The following is a 19,565-nucleotide window of genomic DNA, read 5'->3' as shown; positions in this document are numbered from 1 at the left end:
ACGCATGATAAACAAGTATTTTTACTGTAAAATCGTACATTTTATAACTCGTGAAACAATGTCGGTATCTAGCAAAGTCCATAAAATACAATTAATTACAGTAGTTTAAAGATGTATTATATTCTGCTTTAATTAGCATACTTCAATAATTCTGTCTAACCAAGATGCGTTGCTCGAACATGTAGAGCCGAGTTTACCTATAAATGCCAAGCAGCAGGTTTATCGATATTTTAGTGTAAAGGGAAACAACTACAACGGCGCACAAGACAAAAAATCAATACCGACAAGAGTTGTGGTTCTCATATATTTCACGCTCAAAGTTGGGGATGGGGAGATTACATGATAATTGATTAATGGTTATATTGAAACAGGTAAGTTTGTTTTTGGTTCATAAACTATGCAATTTAATATTTCTGCAACTTCACCATAGAATAGTGAAAACCAACTGAAATGCTCACAGGAACAGCATTTTTCGCAAAGTTTGACCGGTTCTCTACAGATTAATGGTGGGTGCCTTCAACTCAAAATCACGATATGAACGAATTGTTTTGTCACTGAAAAGTGTCAATTTGTGTTAGATTAGGTTGAATTTTGCTGATAAAGGGAATAATAAATCAACTGTTTAGACTCCCTCAATTACTATAATTTATTAACACATATTCTGATTCCACATTATTAGTGCTACAGTAAGCTTAAATGCTATAATCTGCAATATATTGTTGAATACTAACTGTATGAGCAGGATGACGCAGTGGAAGCGTGCTGGGCACTTTTCCAGGAGGTCTGATGATCGAAACCTCGCTCTGCTTTAACGAAATATTTTACCATCGGGTTTAGTCCGTTGTCTCTTAAGGCTGAACACCACTAAATCCGACTGTTCTTTATTTCATATTAAATTTACTTACTTTATAACAGTTTTTCGACATTTTCTAGCATATCACATTTTCAGAGACTTATATTCCCATTAATAACTATATCGCTGCTATAGAAAAAGAAAAAGAAAAAGAAAAAGGGGTGTTAACTTTTATATAAGAAAACTACAATTCGTTAAATACAACCCGCTGAATTTACTCCTTTTCGCTTCTTTCAATGTCCCTTTCCGAGACATAAACATTTTACGCCGCCATTTTTACCTAGAGTGCGACAGGAACATGCCGATTTCGACGAAATGCTACACATACATACTGGAACGCGGTAGAGCAAAGGAAAACACGATGCTATTGAGAAAGGGCAAGAGCAAAGGAAGAAAGATCAGTACTATTTATATTTGGACTACTTGTGTCTAGACCTGCGGAAGCTTACATTTGATTTGGTAGTGATCAGCCTAATTTTAGAAGTCTAACTGCTTTTTTCTCACATTACAGAACATACTGTGTGAATGCGTAATCTGCGTTTCTGCTGACATTACGGAACATTCTGTATGAATGCGTAATCTGTGTCAGTATAATTGCTTTTCTCCTGCCATTACGGAACATACTGTATGAATGGGAAATCTGGGTCAGTATGACTTCTTTCTCCTGACATTATAGAACATACGGTATGAATGCGTAATCAGCGTCAGCATGAACAAACACCCATCCGTGCTTCTGGATGGGCTTCTTTGTTTTTGGTATGAATTAGACAGTATTTAGTCAACAGAGGTTAATCCTGGTCAAGAAACCATCCTCGTTTGTTTTGTTTTTTACTGAGGTTGATGTATAAAATATTTTCTGGCATAACAGTATATTGTGTTTTGTTATAAATTTAAAGTATATACTTTTAACATAAAGCAGAGTGACGCAATTTAAGCATGCTGGGCCCATAACCCAGAGGTCCGAGGATCGAGACCTCGCTCTGGTATAATATTTTCATTGCTGCCTTTAGTTTGGAATCTTTCACACTGGCATCAGTTTAGCCATCCTGAATAAATTCAACACAATCCTGATGTAGTAGTCTGCCCCAACGCTTACACCATTTTTAATATTTTTCTGATGCAACAAAATGTAATAATTTCAAATCCTATTACTTAATTCGAATTAAGCAATCGTAGAGCAGAGTGGCGCAGTGGAAGCGTGCTGGGCCCATAACCCAGAGGTCCGAGGATCGAAATCTCGCTCTGCTATAATATTTTTAATACTAGACTAAGTTCGAAATCTCTTACACTGGCCAATACCACCAGACCAGAAAGAAAATTATTTATGTATACCCTATACCCTCGATATACTATAAGAACACCAGAAAGAAAATAACATTGTACATGTTGTACCTTTACCCTTGGTACAGTATAAGAACCATAGTTTTGAACGGGAAAATTTACTAACGCATTTCAATTGCGCATTTTTCATCTAAAACGCACAGTTCTGTAATTAAATATAAATAACGCAGAGGTCCGAGCAGGAGCATAAAAAATGTTGCTGTTATTGTTATTTATAATTTGGTCCCCTGTTAAGATTATCTATTAGAGCCTTTATATAATTTCTTTCAGTTTGCGATTACTATTTCAAAGTCAATGACAACTTTCAGATTAAGTTTGAAGACCAGATCAGCATCTTTTAGTTATTCGGTTACCTTAGTGCCAAAATCTTAATTTCAAAAGGGAGATAACATGATAATTGATTAATGGTGATAATGAAACAGGTAAGTTTGTTTTTGGTTCATAAACTATGCAATTTAATATTTCTGCAACTTCACCATGGAAAAGTGAAAACCACCTGAAATGCTCACAGGAACAGTATTTTTCGCAAAGTTTGACCGGTTCTCTACAGATTAATGGTGTGTCTTAAACTCAAAATTACGGTATGAACGAAATGTTTTGTCACTGAAAAGTATCAATTTGTGTTAGATTAGGTTGAATTTTGCTGATAAAGGGAATAATAAATCAACTGTTTAGACTCCCGCAATTACTATAATTTATTAAGACATATTCTGATTCCACATTAATTGTGCCACAGTAAGCTTAAATGCTATATTCTTGCATAAAACCTTTGTTTTTTGCCGATTTTGGGCATGCACAAACAGGGATAAAACGTGTACAAACAAGGAGATTCTCGTGAGCACGCGCTGTTGGTGAACGTTTTGAATATGCTGTTGCGGGTCCAACGTAAGCAAATTATGGATCCCGAATCAATTTTGGCCGAAGTCGAAAGGTCCGAGATTTATGAAATCTTTTCATCTGCATTTTTATTAAAAATATCATTTTTCAACCTAACTTTACTTTAACTTGTCATAAGCGCTACCTCTCTTGATACGCGACTGCATTGACGTTCCTTATTATTGTATTATTACGCGTACAGGCGCGTAGGAAGGCCTAAATAAAGTGGATTCACCAAATAGGCGAGGGGTATAGGCATCGGGTCCAGGGCAGAGCCCTGGTAGGGGGGTCAGGGGGCGAAGCTCCCCGGCGAAAACATGGTTCGCAGAAAATTATATAATATTTCAAGCTCTTATTGTTGACATTAGGCCTACTGATTGAAATTTATAAGTTATGGTAATTGAAGAAACCTTACATACACAAACTTTAAGTCATATATAGGCCATTTTAGAGCATAATATGAAACATTTGGAGACAAATTTTTGCACCCATGATGGTCACCGGTTTTAACTAAACCATTTTTATCTATAACTGCAGCACAGAACTTTAAAGATATTTTGGCATAAATAAAAATCAGAAATCCGAGTGTTTTCGTTTTTCGGCAAAGGCTGACTCTGAATATATCAAATATTAGGCCTAAAAAAAATCTTTGTTTCCGGTAACATACTAAAAATTTTTTTGTGTCAAAAAATGATTGCAAATAAGGGGGTAATGCCTTTAGAGCATCACTAAGTTGATTTCTAACATCACTGGCCATGTTTAAAGCATAAAAAGTGAAGTTTTGCAACTTTTTGTTAAAAAGTTGAAAAAAATAGGCCCTATTCTCCAAGGCCATAAAAACATTTAGGATCGGGCCAAAAATTTAGGGTAGGTCGGGATACCGGAAACAAACAATTTTTTTTACGCCTTACCAATTTTGTCAAATTTTACTTGGTTTTAACAAATTTTTAACAGTATAAACTTTAATCTAAATAAAACTAGCTTCTAATAGAAATTGCCTCAAAAATAACTTTATAAAAGACAAAATTAAGAGCATTGCAAAATAAACATTAAAAGTTGGTTCAGCATTCTTTTTTGTAAGTGTTAGGGACCTATGGTGGCATATGAAAGATGTCACCATAGGAAAGTCCAGTAGTGATGATGTACAGTACAAAACCAGACGACGCAAAAAAGACGCTAAATAAAGTAGAACGAAATAGGTATTTTTAGTTCAACAAAGCACCACGAAATTTAGGCGTTACGTACACAAAAAAACGCGCGTACTTGTGCATTCATTATTTGATATTATCACCTGAAACTTTCAGCACCGTCGAAAATAAAAATAGCTCTAACTGAATTCTATAGCAATTTTGATAAGGTAATGGCAGAATGTTAAACAAAAATATATAGAAACAACCGGTTATTATAAAATATACCCGTAATATTTCATACAGCGTGGTCGTTTCTATTTTCTTGTCCTTTTTATATTTCATTTTTATCATAAATAAATGAGCCGTGCCATGGGAAAACCAACATAGTGGGTTTGCGACCAGCATGGATCCAGACCAGCCTGCGCATCCACGCAGTCTGGTCAGGATCCATGCTATTTGCTTTTAAAGCCTATGGGAATTGGAGAAACTGTTAGCGAACAGCATGGATCCTGACCAGACTGCGCGGATGCGCAGGCTGGTCTGGATCCGTGCTGGTCGCAAACCCACTATGTTGGTTTTCTCATGGCACGGCTCAAATGCAAAATACTACGGGCATAAAATTCAGACTTTAGGCCAGAAGAGGTCAAAAACAGAATGCAAAAAGCTTTAATAACTAAAAAAAACGGCAGCATTTTAAACACGTGTTGTCAAACAAAATTCTGTTAAATTGCATAAAGTTGCAGTGCACTCATCGAACGGAGCGTGTTAAATTTATCAATTTTAAATAAATCTTTGTTCTTAATTTTATCTAGTTGCTTTTTAGTTACTGTAATAAAAAGAACAGTACAGATAGTCCATGGTCATGGCAGTTGTCCCCTTGGATGTTTTGTGGGAAACCGCGGGTATCCTTGTGGATGCATTCTCAAATTAATAACTTGCAGAAAACAGTATTAAAACATTTTTGTAACATCTATTTAAAATTTGGAACTTACAAAACAAAACAATCATACCACCACCATTACTCAGGCATATTCTAAGACTTACACCCGGGCTTTGAATCAAGGCCTTTTATCATATATAGTACACTAATTACGATTTGGAACACATCAATTCTAGATAGGATAAAGATGTAAAGAAAAAAATTGCAAAATTATGTGGATTCACGGGCGTACAGGCGTATAAGTAGCTACGCGCCTGGCGTATTAAACTCAAAGTAAGTTTACACGCCGCGATTTGATCCCTGAAAATGATAGGCAAACAACATTTACAAAAATACAATTTCGTTTTCCAAATTAATTTGAGTCGAGAAAGTTGACATGCTAACTTTAAATCTTACACTAAAACTTTTAAAAAATGTTTGTGTCTACTTTACACATCTATGCAGTCTACTGATGTAGTGATGGTGTGTAATGTAAAGCATAAACATGACGAAGCGTAGGCTAAAGTTTGAAGGATTTTTCCATAGTTAATGAACATTTGATGAAGAGAAGGTATTTATTATATATTTTTCAATTTATTTGTAGATCTCACCAACCATGTTTGAGTTTATAAATCCAATCTAAGTTGATTATATCGATGTTGGAAAAATTCAAATTTTTGTGTTTATCAAACTTTGATCGCGATGGGGTGGGATGCAAAGCAAAATTTTCTAGTTATAGGCCTAGAGATTTCATTTTTAACGACATGAAGAATATAGGTATCGATACCAGTTTCTATTAAACGATAATATTTACATTTAAAAAGCGTAAGGGACAGACTATTAATTTAAACCAAGCAGAATTGTGTTCTGTCGGCACCTCACCTGCAAATTGTGTAAAGACAGGATGCCGTGTATGCCCTTTTCTCGTAATTCCGAGCCTCTAAAGCTAAAGTTCCTACCGATATATCGGAAAAAGGGGAAGTCATGCTTATTTTACATATATTTAATATTAAAGAAATTACCACAACAAGAATGTCCGTTCGACATGTATAAAATATGCACTGTTTCTGTATGCCCTGGAAATGCATAAATAAAACATGTGTCCATAACAACCTGAAACGGCCGACTTCGATCGGCTAATGTCAGCTGAATAGTCTTGTTTTTTCGATATTTCCAGCACTTTAGTTGTGTTTTATGCAAGAATAGCGACAACACACGTTTGTTTCGTGAAACAACATCTGCAGAATCCCTCGGGCTATGTTGGTGCACTCGCACTACGGGCTCGTGCACCAACCAATCCCTTGGGATTCTGCAGATGTTGTTACACAAAAAAACGTGCGTTAACCCTACAATCTGCAATATATTGTTGAATACTAACTGTATGAGCAGGATGACGCAGTGGAAGCGTGCTGGGCCCTTTTCCATCCATGAGGTCTGATGATCGAAACCTCGCTTTTCTTAACGACATATTTTACCATCGGGCTTAGTCCGTGGTCTCTTAAAGCTGAACACCATTAAATCCGACTGTTCTTTATTTCATATAAAATCCACTTATTTTATAACGGTTTTTCGACATTTTCTAGCATATCAAATTTAAGAGACTTGTATTCCCATTAAGAATTATATGGCTGCTATAGAAAAAGAAAATGGAAAAGAAAAAATGCGGGATGATTACTTTTATATAAGAAAACTACAATTCGTTAAATACAACCCGCTGAATTTACTCCTTTTCGCTTCTTTCAATGTCCCTTTCCAAGAGATAAATTTTTTACGACGCCATTTTTACCCAGCATGCGATAGAAAATTGCCGATTTCAATTGAATGCTACACATACATACTGGAACGCGGCAGAGTAAAGGAAAACACGATGCTATTGAGAAAGGTCACGAAGAAAGGAAGAAAGATTAGTACTATTTATATTTGGACTATTTGTGACTAGACCTGCGGAGGCTTACATTTGCTTTGGTAGTGATCAGCCTTAATATTAGAAGTCTGACTGATTTTTTCTCACATTACGGAACATACTATATGAATGCGTAATCTGTGTCAGTATAATTGCTTTTCTCCTGCCATTACGGAACATACTGTATGGATGTGAAATCTGGGTCAGTATGACTGTTCTTTCTCCTGACATTATAGAACATACGGTATGAATGCGTAATCTGCGTCAGCATGAACAAACACCCATCCGTGCTTCTGGATGGGTTTCTTTGTTTTTGGTATGAATTAAGACAGTACTTAATCAATTGAATTTAATCCTGGTCAAGAAACCATCCTCGTTTGTTTTTTTTACTGAGGTTGATGTATAAAATATTTTCTGAAATAACAGTATATAGCGTTTTGTTATAAGTTTAAAGTATATGTTTTAACATAAAGCAGAGTGGCGCAGTGGAAGCGTGCTGGGCCCATAACCCAGAGGTTCGAGGATCGAAACCTCGCTCTGCTATAATATCTTTATAGCTGCCTTTTGTTTGGAATCTTTTACACTGGCATCAGCCGTCAGTATCAGATAGCTGCTTTAGACAGTTCTGAATAAATTCAACACAATCCTGGTATAGTAGTCTGCCCAAACGCTTACACTATTCTAGATATTTTCTGATGCAACAAAATGTAATAAAAATTTCAAATCTTTTACTTAATTCGAATTAAGTAATCGTAGAGCAGAGTGACGCCGTGGAAGCGTGCTGGCCCATAACCCAGAGGTCCGAGGATCGAAACCTCGCTCTGCTATTTCATTTTTATTACTGGAAAAAGTTCGAAATCTCTTACACTGGCCACTAGACCAGAAAGAAAATTGTTCATGTATACCCTGCACTTTAAGAACACCAGAAAGAAAATAAAACTGTACATGTTGTACCTTTACCCCTAGGTATAGTATAAGAACCATGGTTGTGAACGGGAAAATGTACTAACGGATTTTAATCGCGCATTTCTCACCTAAAACCTGCAATTCGGTAAATAACGCAGAGGTCTGAGGATCGTTTTTTCGCAGGAGCATTAAAAATGTTATTGCTAATTATGATTTGCGTGCCCTGTTAAGATGACCTATCAGAGCTTTTTCATAATTTCTTTCAAATTGCTATAACTATTTCCAAGTCAATGAGAACTTTCAGATTAAGTTTGAAGAACAGAACAGAACAGCAGAATTAGAGACGAGTTTTTAGTTATTCGATCATTGTGTTGATATTACTAAGTCAATTCAGTTTAAACCTGGTTAAGAAGCCACCCTCATTTGTTTTCGTACTGAGGTTGATGTATAAAATATGTTCTGATATAACAGTATAAAGTGTTTTCTTATAAATCTATAGTATATATTTTTAGTTTAATATTATAACGGATATTAATCAGAGTCGCATGGTGGAATCGTGATGCACCCACCCAGAATTTCGCTCTGCTATAGCATTTGTATTGCTGCACTTCGTTTGAAATCTCTTTCGCTGGCATCATTCGTCGGTATCAGGCGGCTGCTTTAGACAGTCCTGAATAAATTAAACACAATCCTTATGTAGTAGTCTCCCCCAACGCTTACACCTTTTAAAATATTTTTGATGCAACAAAATGAGTGGTACAATGGTAGCGTACTGGACCTATAACCCAGAAACCTCGCCCTGCTTTAATATTTTCTTACCGTCCTTAGCCAGGAGTCTCTTACACTGGCCACTGGCACCACACCAAAAAATATGCCACTGTAGATGTTATATCCCTAGGTATACTATAAGAACACCAGAAAGAAACAAAACCACTGCACATGTTATACCTTTACCCCTAGGTATATTATAAGAACCACGGTCGTGAACGGGAAAATGTACCAACGCATTTCAATTGCGCATGCGCAGTTCGGTAAATAACACAGAGGTCTGAAAGACTTATTTTGCAGGAGCATAAATGTGTTATTGCTATTTATAATTTGCGTGCCCTGTTAAGATGACCTATCAGAGCCTTTTCATCACTTCTTTCAACTAAGAATTACTATTTCCAAGTCAATGACAAATTCAGATTAAGAAAACAGATTAGCAAAATGAGAGACGAGTTTTTAGTTATTCAATCGCGATCACCTTAGTCAACAGGGAGATTACGTGATAGTCGGCTAATCGTGATGATGAAACATGTTCGTTTGTTTTTGGTTCACAAACTATGCAATTTAATGTTTCTGCAACCTCACCATAGAATAGTGAAAACCAACTGAAATGCTCACAGGAACAGTATTTTTCGGGAAGTGACAGTGGTTCTCTACAGATTAAGGTCGGGTGCCTTCAACTCAAAATTACGAAATGGACGAAAAGCTTTGTCCCTGAAAAAGTGTCATTTTATGTGTTAGACCAGTTAGGTTGAATTTTGCTGATAAAGGGGAATAATTAACCAACTATTTAGCCTCCCTCAATTACTATAATTTATGGACACATATTCTGATTCCACATCATTAATTGTGCCATAGTAAGCTCAAATTCTCTTATATTGATACTGACATTATGAGCAGTGTCGCACAGTGGAAGCGTGCTTGGCCCTTTTCCGGGAGGTCTGATGATCGAAATCCCGCTTTGCTTTAACGAAATATTTTACCATTGGGCTTAGTTCGTAGTATCTTAATATAAGAATTCTGACTGCTTTTTTTCTCACATCATGAAACAGACTGTATGAATGCGTATTCTTCTTTTCTGCTGACATTACGGAACATACTGTATGAATACGTAATCTGCTTCAGTATAATTGCTTTTCTCTTAACATTATGGTACAGACAGTATGAGTAGGAAATCTGGGTAATTATGACTGTTCTTTCTCCTGACATTACGGGACATACTGCATGAATGTGTAATCTGCGTCAGCATGAACAAACACCCATTCCAAACTTTCTTTTCGTGCTTCTTGACGGTCTTCTTTGTTTCTGGTATGTATTAGACAGGAGTATGTCTATTCAATTAAATCCTGGTCAAGAAGCCACCCTCATTTGTTTTCTTACTGGGTTTGATGTATAAAATGTGTTTTAACAGTATAAAATGTTTTGTTATAAATTTATAGCATATATCTTTAACATAAAGCAGTGGCGCAGTGGAAGCGTGCTGGGCCCATAACCCAGAGGTCCGACGATCGAAATCTGGCTCTGCTCTTACATATTTATTGCTGCATTTAGTGTGGAATCTTTTACAGTGGCATCAGATTATCAGTCGTTAGTATCACTTAACTGCTTCAGACAGTCCTGAATAAATTCAACACAATCCTGTTGTGGTAGTTTCTCAAAACTTTTACACCATTCTAAATATTTTCTGATGCAACAAAGTGTAATAATTTTAACTCTAATTACTTAATTCAAATTATGTATTCGTAGAGCAGAGTGTAAAAACGTGCTGGGCCCATAACCGAGAGGACCGAGAATCAAAACTTTGCTCTGCTATAACATTTTTATTACCGGACTAAGTTCGGAATCTCTTAAACTGGCCACTGGCATCACACCAGAAAGAAAATTCCATCCTTCATGTTATATCCTATCCTTAGGCATACCATAAATACACTAGAAAGGAAAAAAGCACTGCACTTGTTATAATTTTACCCCTAGATATAATTTAAGAACCATGGTCATGAACGGGAAAATGTACTAACCCATTTCAACCTAAAACGCTCAGTTCGGTAAATAAAGCAGCTGTTTGAGGATCTTTTTTTTTGCAGGAGCATTAAAAGTGTTATTGTTGTTTATAATTTGCGTGCCCTGTTTAAATGACCTATCGGAGCATTTTCATCATCTCTTTCAACTTGCGACTACTATTTCCAAGTTTCGTATTAAGTTTGAAGAACAGATCAGCAGAATGAGAGACAAGTATGCAACTTCACCAAAGAATAGTGAAGACCAACAGAAATGCTCACTGAAACAGTATTTTTTTGCAAAGTTTGACCGGTTCTCTACAGATTAATGGTAGATGCCTTAAACTCAAAATTACAAAATGGACGAAATGTTTTCTCCCTGAAAAGTGCCAATTTTATTTGAATTTTCCTGATAAAAGGAAATAATTTAGCCTCCCTCAATTACTGTAATTTATTGACACATATTTTCATTCCACATCATTAATTGTGCTACAGTAAGCTTAAATTCTATAATGCTGCAATCTATTTTTTAATACTAACTGTATGAGCAGGATGGCGCAGTGGAAGCGTGCTGGGCCCTTTTCCGGGAGGTCTGAGGATCGAAACGTCGCTCTGCAATAACAAAATAATTAACCATCGGGCTCCGTAGTCTCTTAATATTAGAACTCTGACTGCTTTTTTTCTCACAATACGGAACATACTGTATGAATGCGTAATCTGCGTCCTTATAATTGCTTTTCTCTTAACATTACGGAACAGACTGTATGGTCAATATGACTGTTCTTTCTCCTGACATTCAGGGACATACTGTTTGAAGTGGAATCTGTGTCAGTATGAACAAACATTCATTCCCAACTTTCTTTCTTCTGGATAGACTTCTTTGTTTCTGGTGTGAATAAGACAGTATTTAGTCAATTCAATTTATTCCTGGTCAAGAAGCCACCCTCATTTGTTTTCTTACTGCGGTTGGTGTATAAAATAAGTTATGATAAAACAGTATGAAGTGTTTTGTTATAAATTTAAAAGTATATAACTTTGATTAGATATTACATATATTTATGATTTAGCGGAGGGGAACAGTGGAAACATGCTCGTCCAATAACCCAGAGGTACGAGGACCGAAACCTCGCTTTTATGACTTAGTCCAGAATCTCTTATGCTGGCATCAGTCGTCAGAATCAGCTTTATATAGTCCTGAACAAATTGTGATGTAGTAGTCTCCCCCTACGCCGACAATATTCTAAATATTTTCTGATGCAACAACATGTAATAATTTTAAATCGTCATGAGGAAGAATTGACCTCATGACCGATATTGCAGAAAATCGATATCAGGGGAGACAACAGCTATTTGGTATTGGTAACATATATTGGTAACAGGTGACCGGTATTGCGATGTCGATATCTACTGCCTCCGGGTATTGTCACCTGGATGTTTATTTCAATATCAAGTGTAATAAAAGAGAAGGTTTTTCATAAGATAATTAAACAAGCTTGAATTATCACTGGAGTTACAAATTATGGAAAAGGGATTTTTCATTAGAAATAAAAGAAGTCATTTTTATCAAATGAATGTTTAATGTGTAATTTTCTGAACCATTGCAGAACAGAACAGAATTTTATTTAAGACTTGTACATGGTACATCGTCATGCATAATAAACAATATATTTTGATAATACAATGTCACGTTAACATGATCTTTCAAACATATGATAATTATGAATAATATAATAATTAAACAACAAAAAGTAATGTTTAATGATGGAGGATGAACAGTTATAATATACCATTCATAATATATTTATAATAATTCTATCAACAAGTAGGCTTAAATGTGTTGTTAAAGTTGCTAATAGAAGACGCATATGTTAATATTAATTGTTAGCATTCATAATCATATTTCTAGTTTTAACAGATTCTTTAATATACTTTGCAAGATTTAATAATATACTCTTTTTATTTGTAGTAATAAGTTCAATGAATTTGTACATCGATGGTCTATTATAATAATACTTCTTAATGTATTTTCTTCTAATATCTATATAACATGGGCATATTAAAATGAAATGATATTCATCTTCAATATCTATAGTGTTACAACATAAACAGTATCGTTCATTACGTGGTATTCTATTTTGTCCGTATCGACCAGTTTGAATTCTAAGAGTATGTGCAGATATTCTTATCCTTGTAACAAAAAATCTATAACTTTTAGGTAATAAATCTAAGTAGCATCTATATGTGAGAGTTGTTATACAATTTTTATAAAGATCTAACACGGCACTATTTTCAACAGATGCAAACCACTCTTGCATGTAATTATCAATAAGTCTTTGTTTAAAAATCTTTGGAAACATTTTACAATCTATCAAACTAGTATTATTGAAATATTCAGAAAAGCCATACATATCTAATACGTTTTTAACATTCGATACCCAGTTCTTTTTACCTATATTACAATCAGATACACCTAGTTCATAGACTTTCCTTAATATAATATTATCAGTATTTATTAATTTGCACCAATATTTTATTATTCTCACATATCTATCAATATATAGAGGGTGCCTACCTAACTCACCATAAACACTTGCATTACAAGTGCTACTTCTAACATTTAAGATTCTTTTACAAAATTTAATATGTACACGCTCAATATCTTTTGACTTATTGTGGCCCCATACTTCAAAACAGTATGACAAAATAGAGCCTACAAAAGAATCAAACAACTGACATAATAACTTTGGTTTAAAATCAAAATCTTTACAGTTATACAATAAAACGTTTAAAGCCTTTAATGCTTTACCAATCAAATGTTCTTGGTTTAACACAAAACTCCCTGTATAGTTAAAAACTGTACCAAGATAATTAAAATAATCTACAACTTCTATCGGTTGGTTATTGTAAAACCATCTTTCTCTAGCGAAAGTAATTCCCCTTTTCCTAAATACAACAATTTTAGCTTCATAACATTAACTTCTAATCCCCATTGTATACAATATGTGTGTAATAAATCAAGACTATTCTGCAGATCTTCCGGAGTTTTACCCATAATTGCCATATCATCGGCAAAAAGTAATAGAATTAATACAATGTCGTCAATCAATAAACCAGAACTAAAATTGCCTTGTAAGTACAATTCAAGGTCTTCTACGAAGAGAGAAAAGAGTATAGGCGAAATTACCTCCCCTTGACGTAAGCCTATTGCATACTGGAAAAAATCAGAATATGAATTACAGCATCTTACGCATGATTTTACTTTATCATACATATCCTTTATAATGCGCAGAATTTTTCCTTGAATGCCACACTTGTACATTTTCAACCATAGTGAATTTCTACAAATACTATCAAAACAGGATTTTAAATCAATAAATCCTACATATAAGCGTTTGTTATTATTTAGGTAATGTTGTATGACAGAGTGCAGAATAAATACAGCATCAACAGTAGACTTTCCTTTTCTAAAACTGAATTGGCAATCAGAAATTACTGAATAATTGTTACAAAATGTTTCAATTCTATTATTTAATATTGTAGTAAATAACTTAGACATACAACTAACTAGAGTTATTCCCCTATAATTATTTACAACTTTGGGGTCACCTTTTTTAAATACCGGTACAATAATACCCTCTGTCCATTTGTCTGGGAAAAAACCAGACTCTAAAATAGCGTTAAACACACCACAAAGATGTGAACACAATACGTCTATAGATTCAATAAAATACTCGTTTAAAAGACAGTCTGAACCTGCAGCTTTGTTTGACTTAAGCGACTTTACAGCCTTCTGTATTTCTTCACATGTAATGGGGACATTCAATTCTTCATAACTACAGTCCGAAGAATTAAAATCATGTTCATTACAAAAAGCTTTACATTCATCATTTTGGGACTGAAATACATTGTTCGACAAATTTTCGAAATAATTTTTAAATTCATCTAAAGATATATCATCTTTTGTACCAGTATATTTATTTTTCTTAAAATGTTTCCAGAATTGCTTGGGATTACAAAACCGTAATCGTTCAATTTCAGAGTATTTCATTTTAATATAAGCTTTCTTTTTTCTACGAATTAAATCTTTATATTCCTTTTTACATCGACAAAAATATTGCCTACTGGCTAAATTTTTACAACTATTAAAAGAACTCAATGCATCTAAGTATGTACTTTTTAATAATCTACAATCAGCATCAAACCAGTCTGCATCACTTACAGAGTAACTATCTGCAAATGTAACACGCTTTTTACTTATATAAGTTCTGGAAAAAAGTGGATCTGCTACTTCCCTAATTAGACTTGTAAAACTATTTAACATAGTATTAATGGACATGCGATCATTTTTATCAATATCGCTCGTAAGGCGATTAAGGTCAGGTAATTTTGCAATCAGACCTACCCGGAAGGTATTTTGTAGGTCATTTACCCATTTATATCTAGTACTAACACTTTCTTCTAAAACAGGTGTGCTATAATTTGTGTATAATGAAAAAGTAACGGGAGCGTGATCACTCCATTCGTTTATACTTTGTATACAAAAAGAACTTATATTTGAAAAATTAATTTCATTGGTTATAACATAGTCAATAACGGACGCCCCGTTTTGCGAAACATATGTATACATTCCAGTATTACAATCACTACCTAATCTCCCGTTGACTAAGCGGAGGTTATTTGATCGACACAGGTCAATTAATTTAACTCCATGGGTATTACAGGTCTTATCCATTGAGGCCCGGTCTATGTACTTGTCGGGAACATAACAGTCATCATCGAATGACTGATTTATACGATCACAAATAATAAAATCATGTTTATCACCCACTCGGCTATTAAAATCGCCTGCTAAATATACCGAACCTAGGGTTTCATAAAGACTAACATCATTTTCAAGGCAGTCAAACAGATCAACATTTACTGTATTGTAAGCCGGGGAATCTTCTCCCCAGAGGTACACACCACATATATAAATATCGTTTTCTGTATGAAAAAAAGTTTTATCTAGTTTAATCCAAAGTAGAGTGTCATATTTATTTTCAACAATAGAAATGCCATCAGCAATTGATTCCCTATAATATAATGCAATTCCACCACTCGGTCTTTTTGCTCTACGATGCTGGAATTTTCTATAAAAATTATGAGTTACATAATCAGATAGAGCAATATTACTGTCTTTGGTAGCAAAAGTTTCATACAGAAAAATAATGTCATGTTTTGATAATATATCTACAAGCTCAATACTGTCTCTTTGGCTTTACCTAGCCCATTTATGTTCCAGGAAAGGATCTTAAGTTCATCCCCAGCGAACTCCTAGTCTCTGACAGGTTTACCGTCGATGTAAAGGGTGTCGTAGGATATCCATGAGGTCTTACCTTGTTCCCGGGCTGCTTTCATCTTTGGGACGAGTTTCTTTCTCTTGTCGACAACTTCTTTTGGGAGTTGTTCGTTTACAAAGTATGGTGTACCAGATAGGGCCTTCCACTGTTTACGTACTAATTCCTTCTCTTTGTATAGAGTGAATTTCGCAACGATACTACGATAGCGTCCATTTAATTTACTGCCCATACGGTGTACTCTCTCAAAAGATATACTGTCCACTAGATCCTGTGCAATTTTCATTTTGTCAACCATAAATTGTCTTAATTTGATTTCTGTGTCCTCAGTTTTCTCCGCAGGGTCCTCTGGTATGTTAGAGAAAATGAGATTATTTCGCATAGATTGCGATTGCAAGTATGTCACATCATTTTGTAAGTTCTCCCTTTGCTTTTCTAAAAGTGTTAATTTGCTTGCAGTTTGCGCAAGTGCAAAGTCAACAGAATCCGTTTTTTCTTCAATTGAATTAATCCTTTCATTAGTTTTTTGGTCCATGCCATGTAGTTTTGTCCATATTTTCTTTAGTTCATTTTCAAAGCTATCAACTTTTTTTTCTAGTGTTTCTAGCGTTTGCAGTTTAGTGTCCATGTTAGTGATTTTTGTGTCTAGTTTCTTCATATATGCTAAAAGATCATCATTACTTGTTTCTTGCTTGCTTATGTTTGTTGCCATTTTGCTTGCGTGCGTGCTTTCAGAAGTTTTGGACTGCCCTACTGACTCTTCAATCGGAACACATGAAGGATCAAATACACTGTTATCGAGATTTTCACTATTGTACAAAATACCGTTAGTCTGATTAAGAACTTCGCTCACTAATACTGGGTTAGAATCCGAGCCAGATTTTGACCTATACCTTCCCGCCTTTAGCGTATGATCATTGTTCTCTCCTTCACTACTGTTTTTCCTTTTTTCAGTTCTTATCCGTTTTCCTTTCCCCATGTAAATTTATATGTGTATTCCTTATTCAATATTCTAATATCCAGTTCTAAATTTACTAGTTAAAAAACTGTTTAAATCCATCTAAAATCCATTTTTTACACCACAAGATTTTGAACGACCACACCAAACGATCACGTGACTTTGCATTTTTAACATGTTATTTTATAATAATTAAATTAATTTTTATATCAATAGACCATATCTATCAGCAATAAAAACCATATTTTCATATTAAATTATTTTCATACATATTCTTATATAAGAAGAATGTATATTTTAACATGTTTTCGAAAAACAATGTAACAAATCGGCTGAACATTGCTATCTGTAAACCATTTAGATTCAAGTTAAAGGCAAATATCGATGAAGTCTTTTATTTATTTTTTTTTCATTTTCAACCAAATCTGAAATGTAAATGACCCTTAATCTCTAGAAAAAAGGAGGTTCGTACCCAAAGACACATCCTTTTATATTTATATAGCACTAGCATTGATATTTTTACGGCGTCTCCCATCTATAAAATATGCTGTCGTTGAAAAATAAACTGATACTGATAAGTTATTTTGTTGTTTGTTTTTTTTTAAACAGCTGTTTACAATTTATAATTACACAGGTGTAGGTTTTGAATTATTTTAATCTGAAATGGTTGAACATCACACGTATATCAATTCAATAATTCTTAACATATAGACAAAATAGGAAGTTTAATGAATCGAAAATTATGGTATGTTTGTAAAATTTAAAAAAAAAAAAAAAAAAAAAGATAGTGGCAATCAGCGTGGTACAGGTATTTTGCCATATTCAGGCAGACATTATTCATTTTAATATAACTCCACCAATATATGAAAACTGTTTGCAAAATAAAAAATATGCAAAAGATTAAAATAGCATGATAATTTTACCTTGTAATTACAAAACAAATACCCGTATTAAATTCAAAACGCAATTATAGCCTTATCAGTATTATAAACGTCTGTGTTGTTTTAACGTTCCTTATTTAGAGGTAATTGGCAAGTTTTATTACAGGTCCAATAAAAAGGATTTATGCGTGATGCATACAACATTTTATTACTTCTATATAGAAATTTGTTTCATGTAAAATTATCTTGAATTGAACATGTACAATAAATTATGAAAGTAAGTTAATCACGACGACATTTATGATAACTGAAAAGATCATGAAACCAGGTAAAATGTTCACGAAAACAAAAATATATCATTAAGTTACTGAAGTAAAATTCAATTCTGTTTTAAATGCAGATATTATTTACATTGCAAAAACATTCTTGTACACAAAAAAATGCTCCGGACATATTTTCCAGCTTTAATTTGATCAAGGCGGACCTTGAAATTTATTTACTCAAATTTATTAAGATTTTACTTAATAATATACAAAAAATTCTGTATTTTACTTTTTTACGACAGTTTGCACTTGTGATCCAAGGGTCGATAGGAAAGCTATCTCTTTTAATGTTTAATTGACATAATTGGCATAACTGACACTTGATATTTAAATGTATATGAAATAAGATGAGAACAACATAAGAAGAAATGCGCATCTCTTTCTTTTTAGAACCGAAATATTAAAATGCAATATTTATCTTATATTGTTTTTGTGATATTAACACAAAATGAATTACTCGCGAAGTAAAATTACATTAAATGATTAAATCATTACTTTAACCTTTTGATCACAATACCGTATGTTCACGCGGCATACTATAATATCGTCTGCTTATGACGCTACAACAACAACTTCGCGCTGAAGTTAATTTTTCTTCGAAATTAGTGGAAATAAACCGTCTGAGAACGAATCAAATTTTTATTTCACAAAAATGAAACAAATATCATTCAAAAGATAAATTCAATGAGAGTAGGAAAGTTCTTGCACCTAAGCTTTCATATCAATGGTTTTATACAAAAAAAATGCTTTGAAGAAACGCATGTATGAGCTTTTTGTACATTTTATATGGAAACAAAGAAGGGAAAAATGACGAAATGATGGCATCAAACTTCATGCGAAGAACGAATAAAAAATTAAGATAAAATTTAATTAAAAAAACCTTGTGATGAATCAAATGTTGAACTTTGGTAATATGTTTGCACCTAAGGTTTCTTATTTTTAGTAATTTTGTTATTAAGTAAAATGTGTACATGCCCTTCTTATTTCTATATAGAAAATCTGACCGCTATCGATTATTGGCCGGAGGAATATTCTTCGGTATGATTATTTAAATTGAAAATAAATATGCGTAGAGCAGAGTGACGCAGTGGAAGAGTGCTGGGCCCTTAAGATCGAAACCTCGCAGTGCTATGAATTTTTAATACTTTTCTTTCTCCTGGCTATGATTATGAAACAGACTGTAACGGGTAATCTGTGTCAGTATGACTATCTTCTTTTTCCTCCTGACATTACGGAACATACTGTGTGAATGGTTAATCTGCGTGAGTATGACTGTTCTTTCTCATGACAGTATGGAACATACTTTATGAAAGTTTAACTGCGTCAGTATGACTGTTCATTCTCCTAGCCATGATTATGGTACAGACTATATGA

At 34.1% G+C, this 19,565-nt stretch overlaps 2 non-coding genes across 2 annotated transcripts; both read left to right on the top strand.

Moving 5' to 3' along the window:
* Positions 1 to 2,029: 2,029 nt before the first annotated feature.
* Positions 2,030 to 2,101, top strand: Trnam-cau (transfer RNA methionine (anticodon CAU)). The gene has a single exon. It is a non-coding gene; the product is annotated as a tRNA-Met (tRNA).
* Positions 2,102 to 7,493: 5,392 nt separating this feature from the next.
* Positions 7,494 to 7,565, top strand: Trnam-cau (transfer RNA methionine (anticodon CAU)). Its single transcript has one exon. It is a non-coding gene; the product is annotated as a tRNA-Met (tRNA).
* The last annotated feature ends 12,000 nt before the right edge of the window (positions 7,566 to 19,565 follow it).

This window comes from Mercenaria mercenaria, chromosome 3 (assembly GCF_021730395.1).
Source record: "Mercenaria mercenaria strain notata chromosome 3, MADL_Memer_1, whole genome shotgun sequence".
Taxonomy (NCBI): domain Eukaryota; kingdom Metazoa; phylum Mollusca; class Bivalvia; order Venerida; family Veneridae; genus Mercenaria; species Mercenaria mercenaria.
This window is presented reverse-complemented; position numbering and strand designations above follow the sequence as displayed.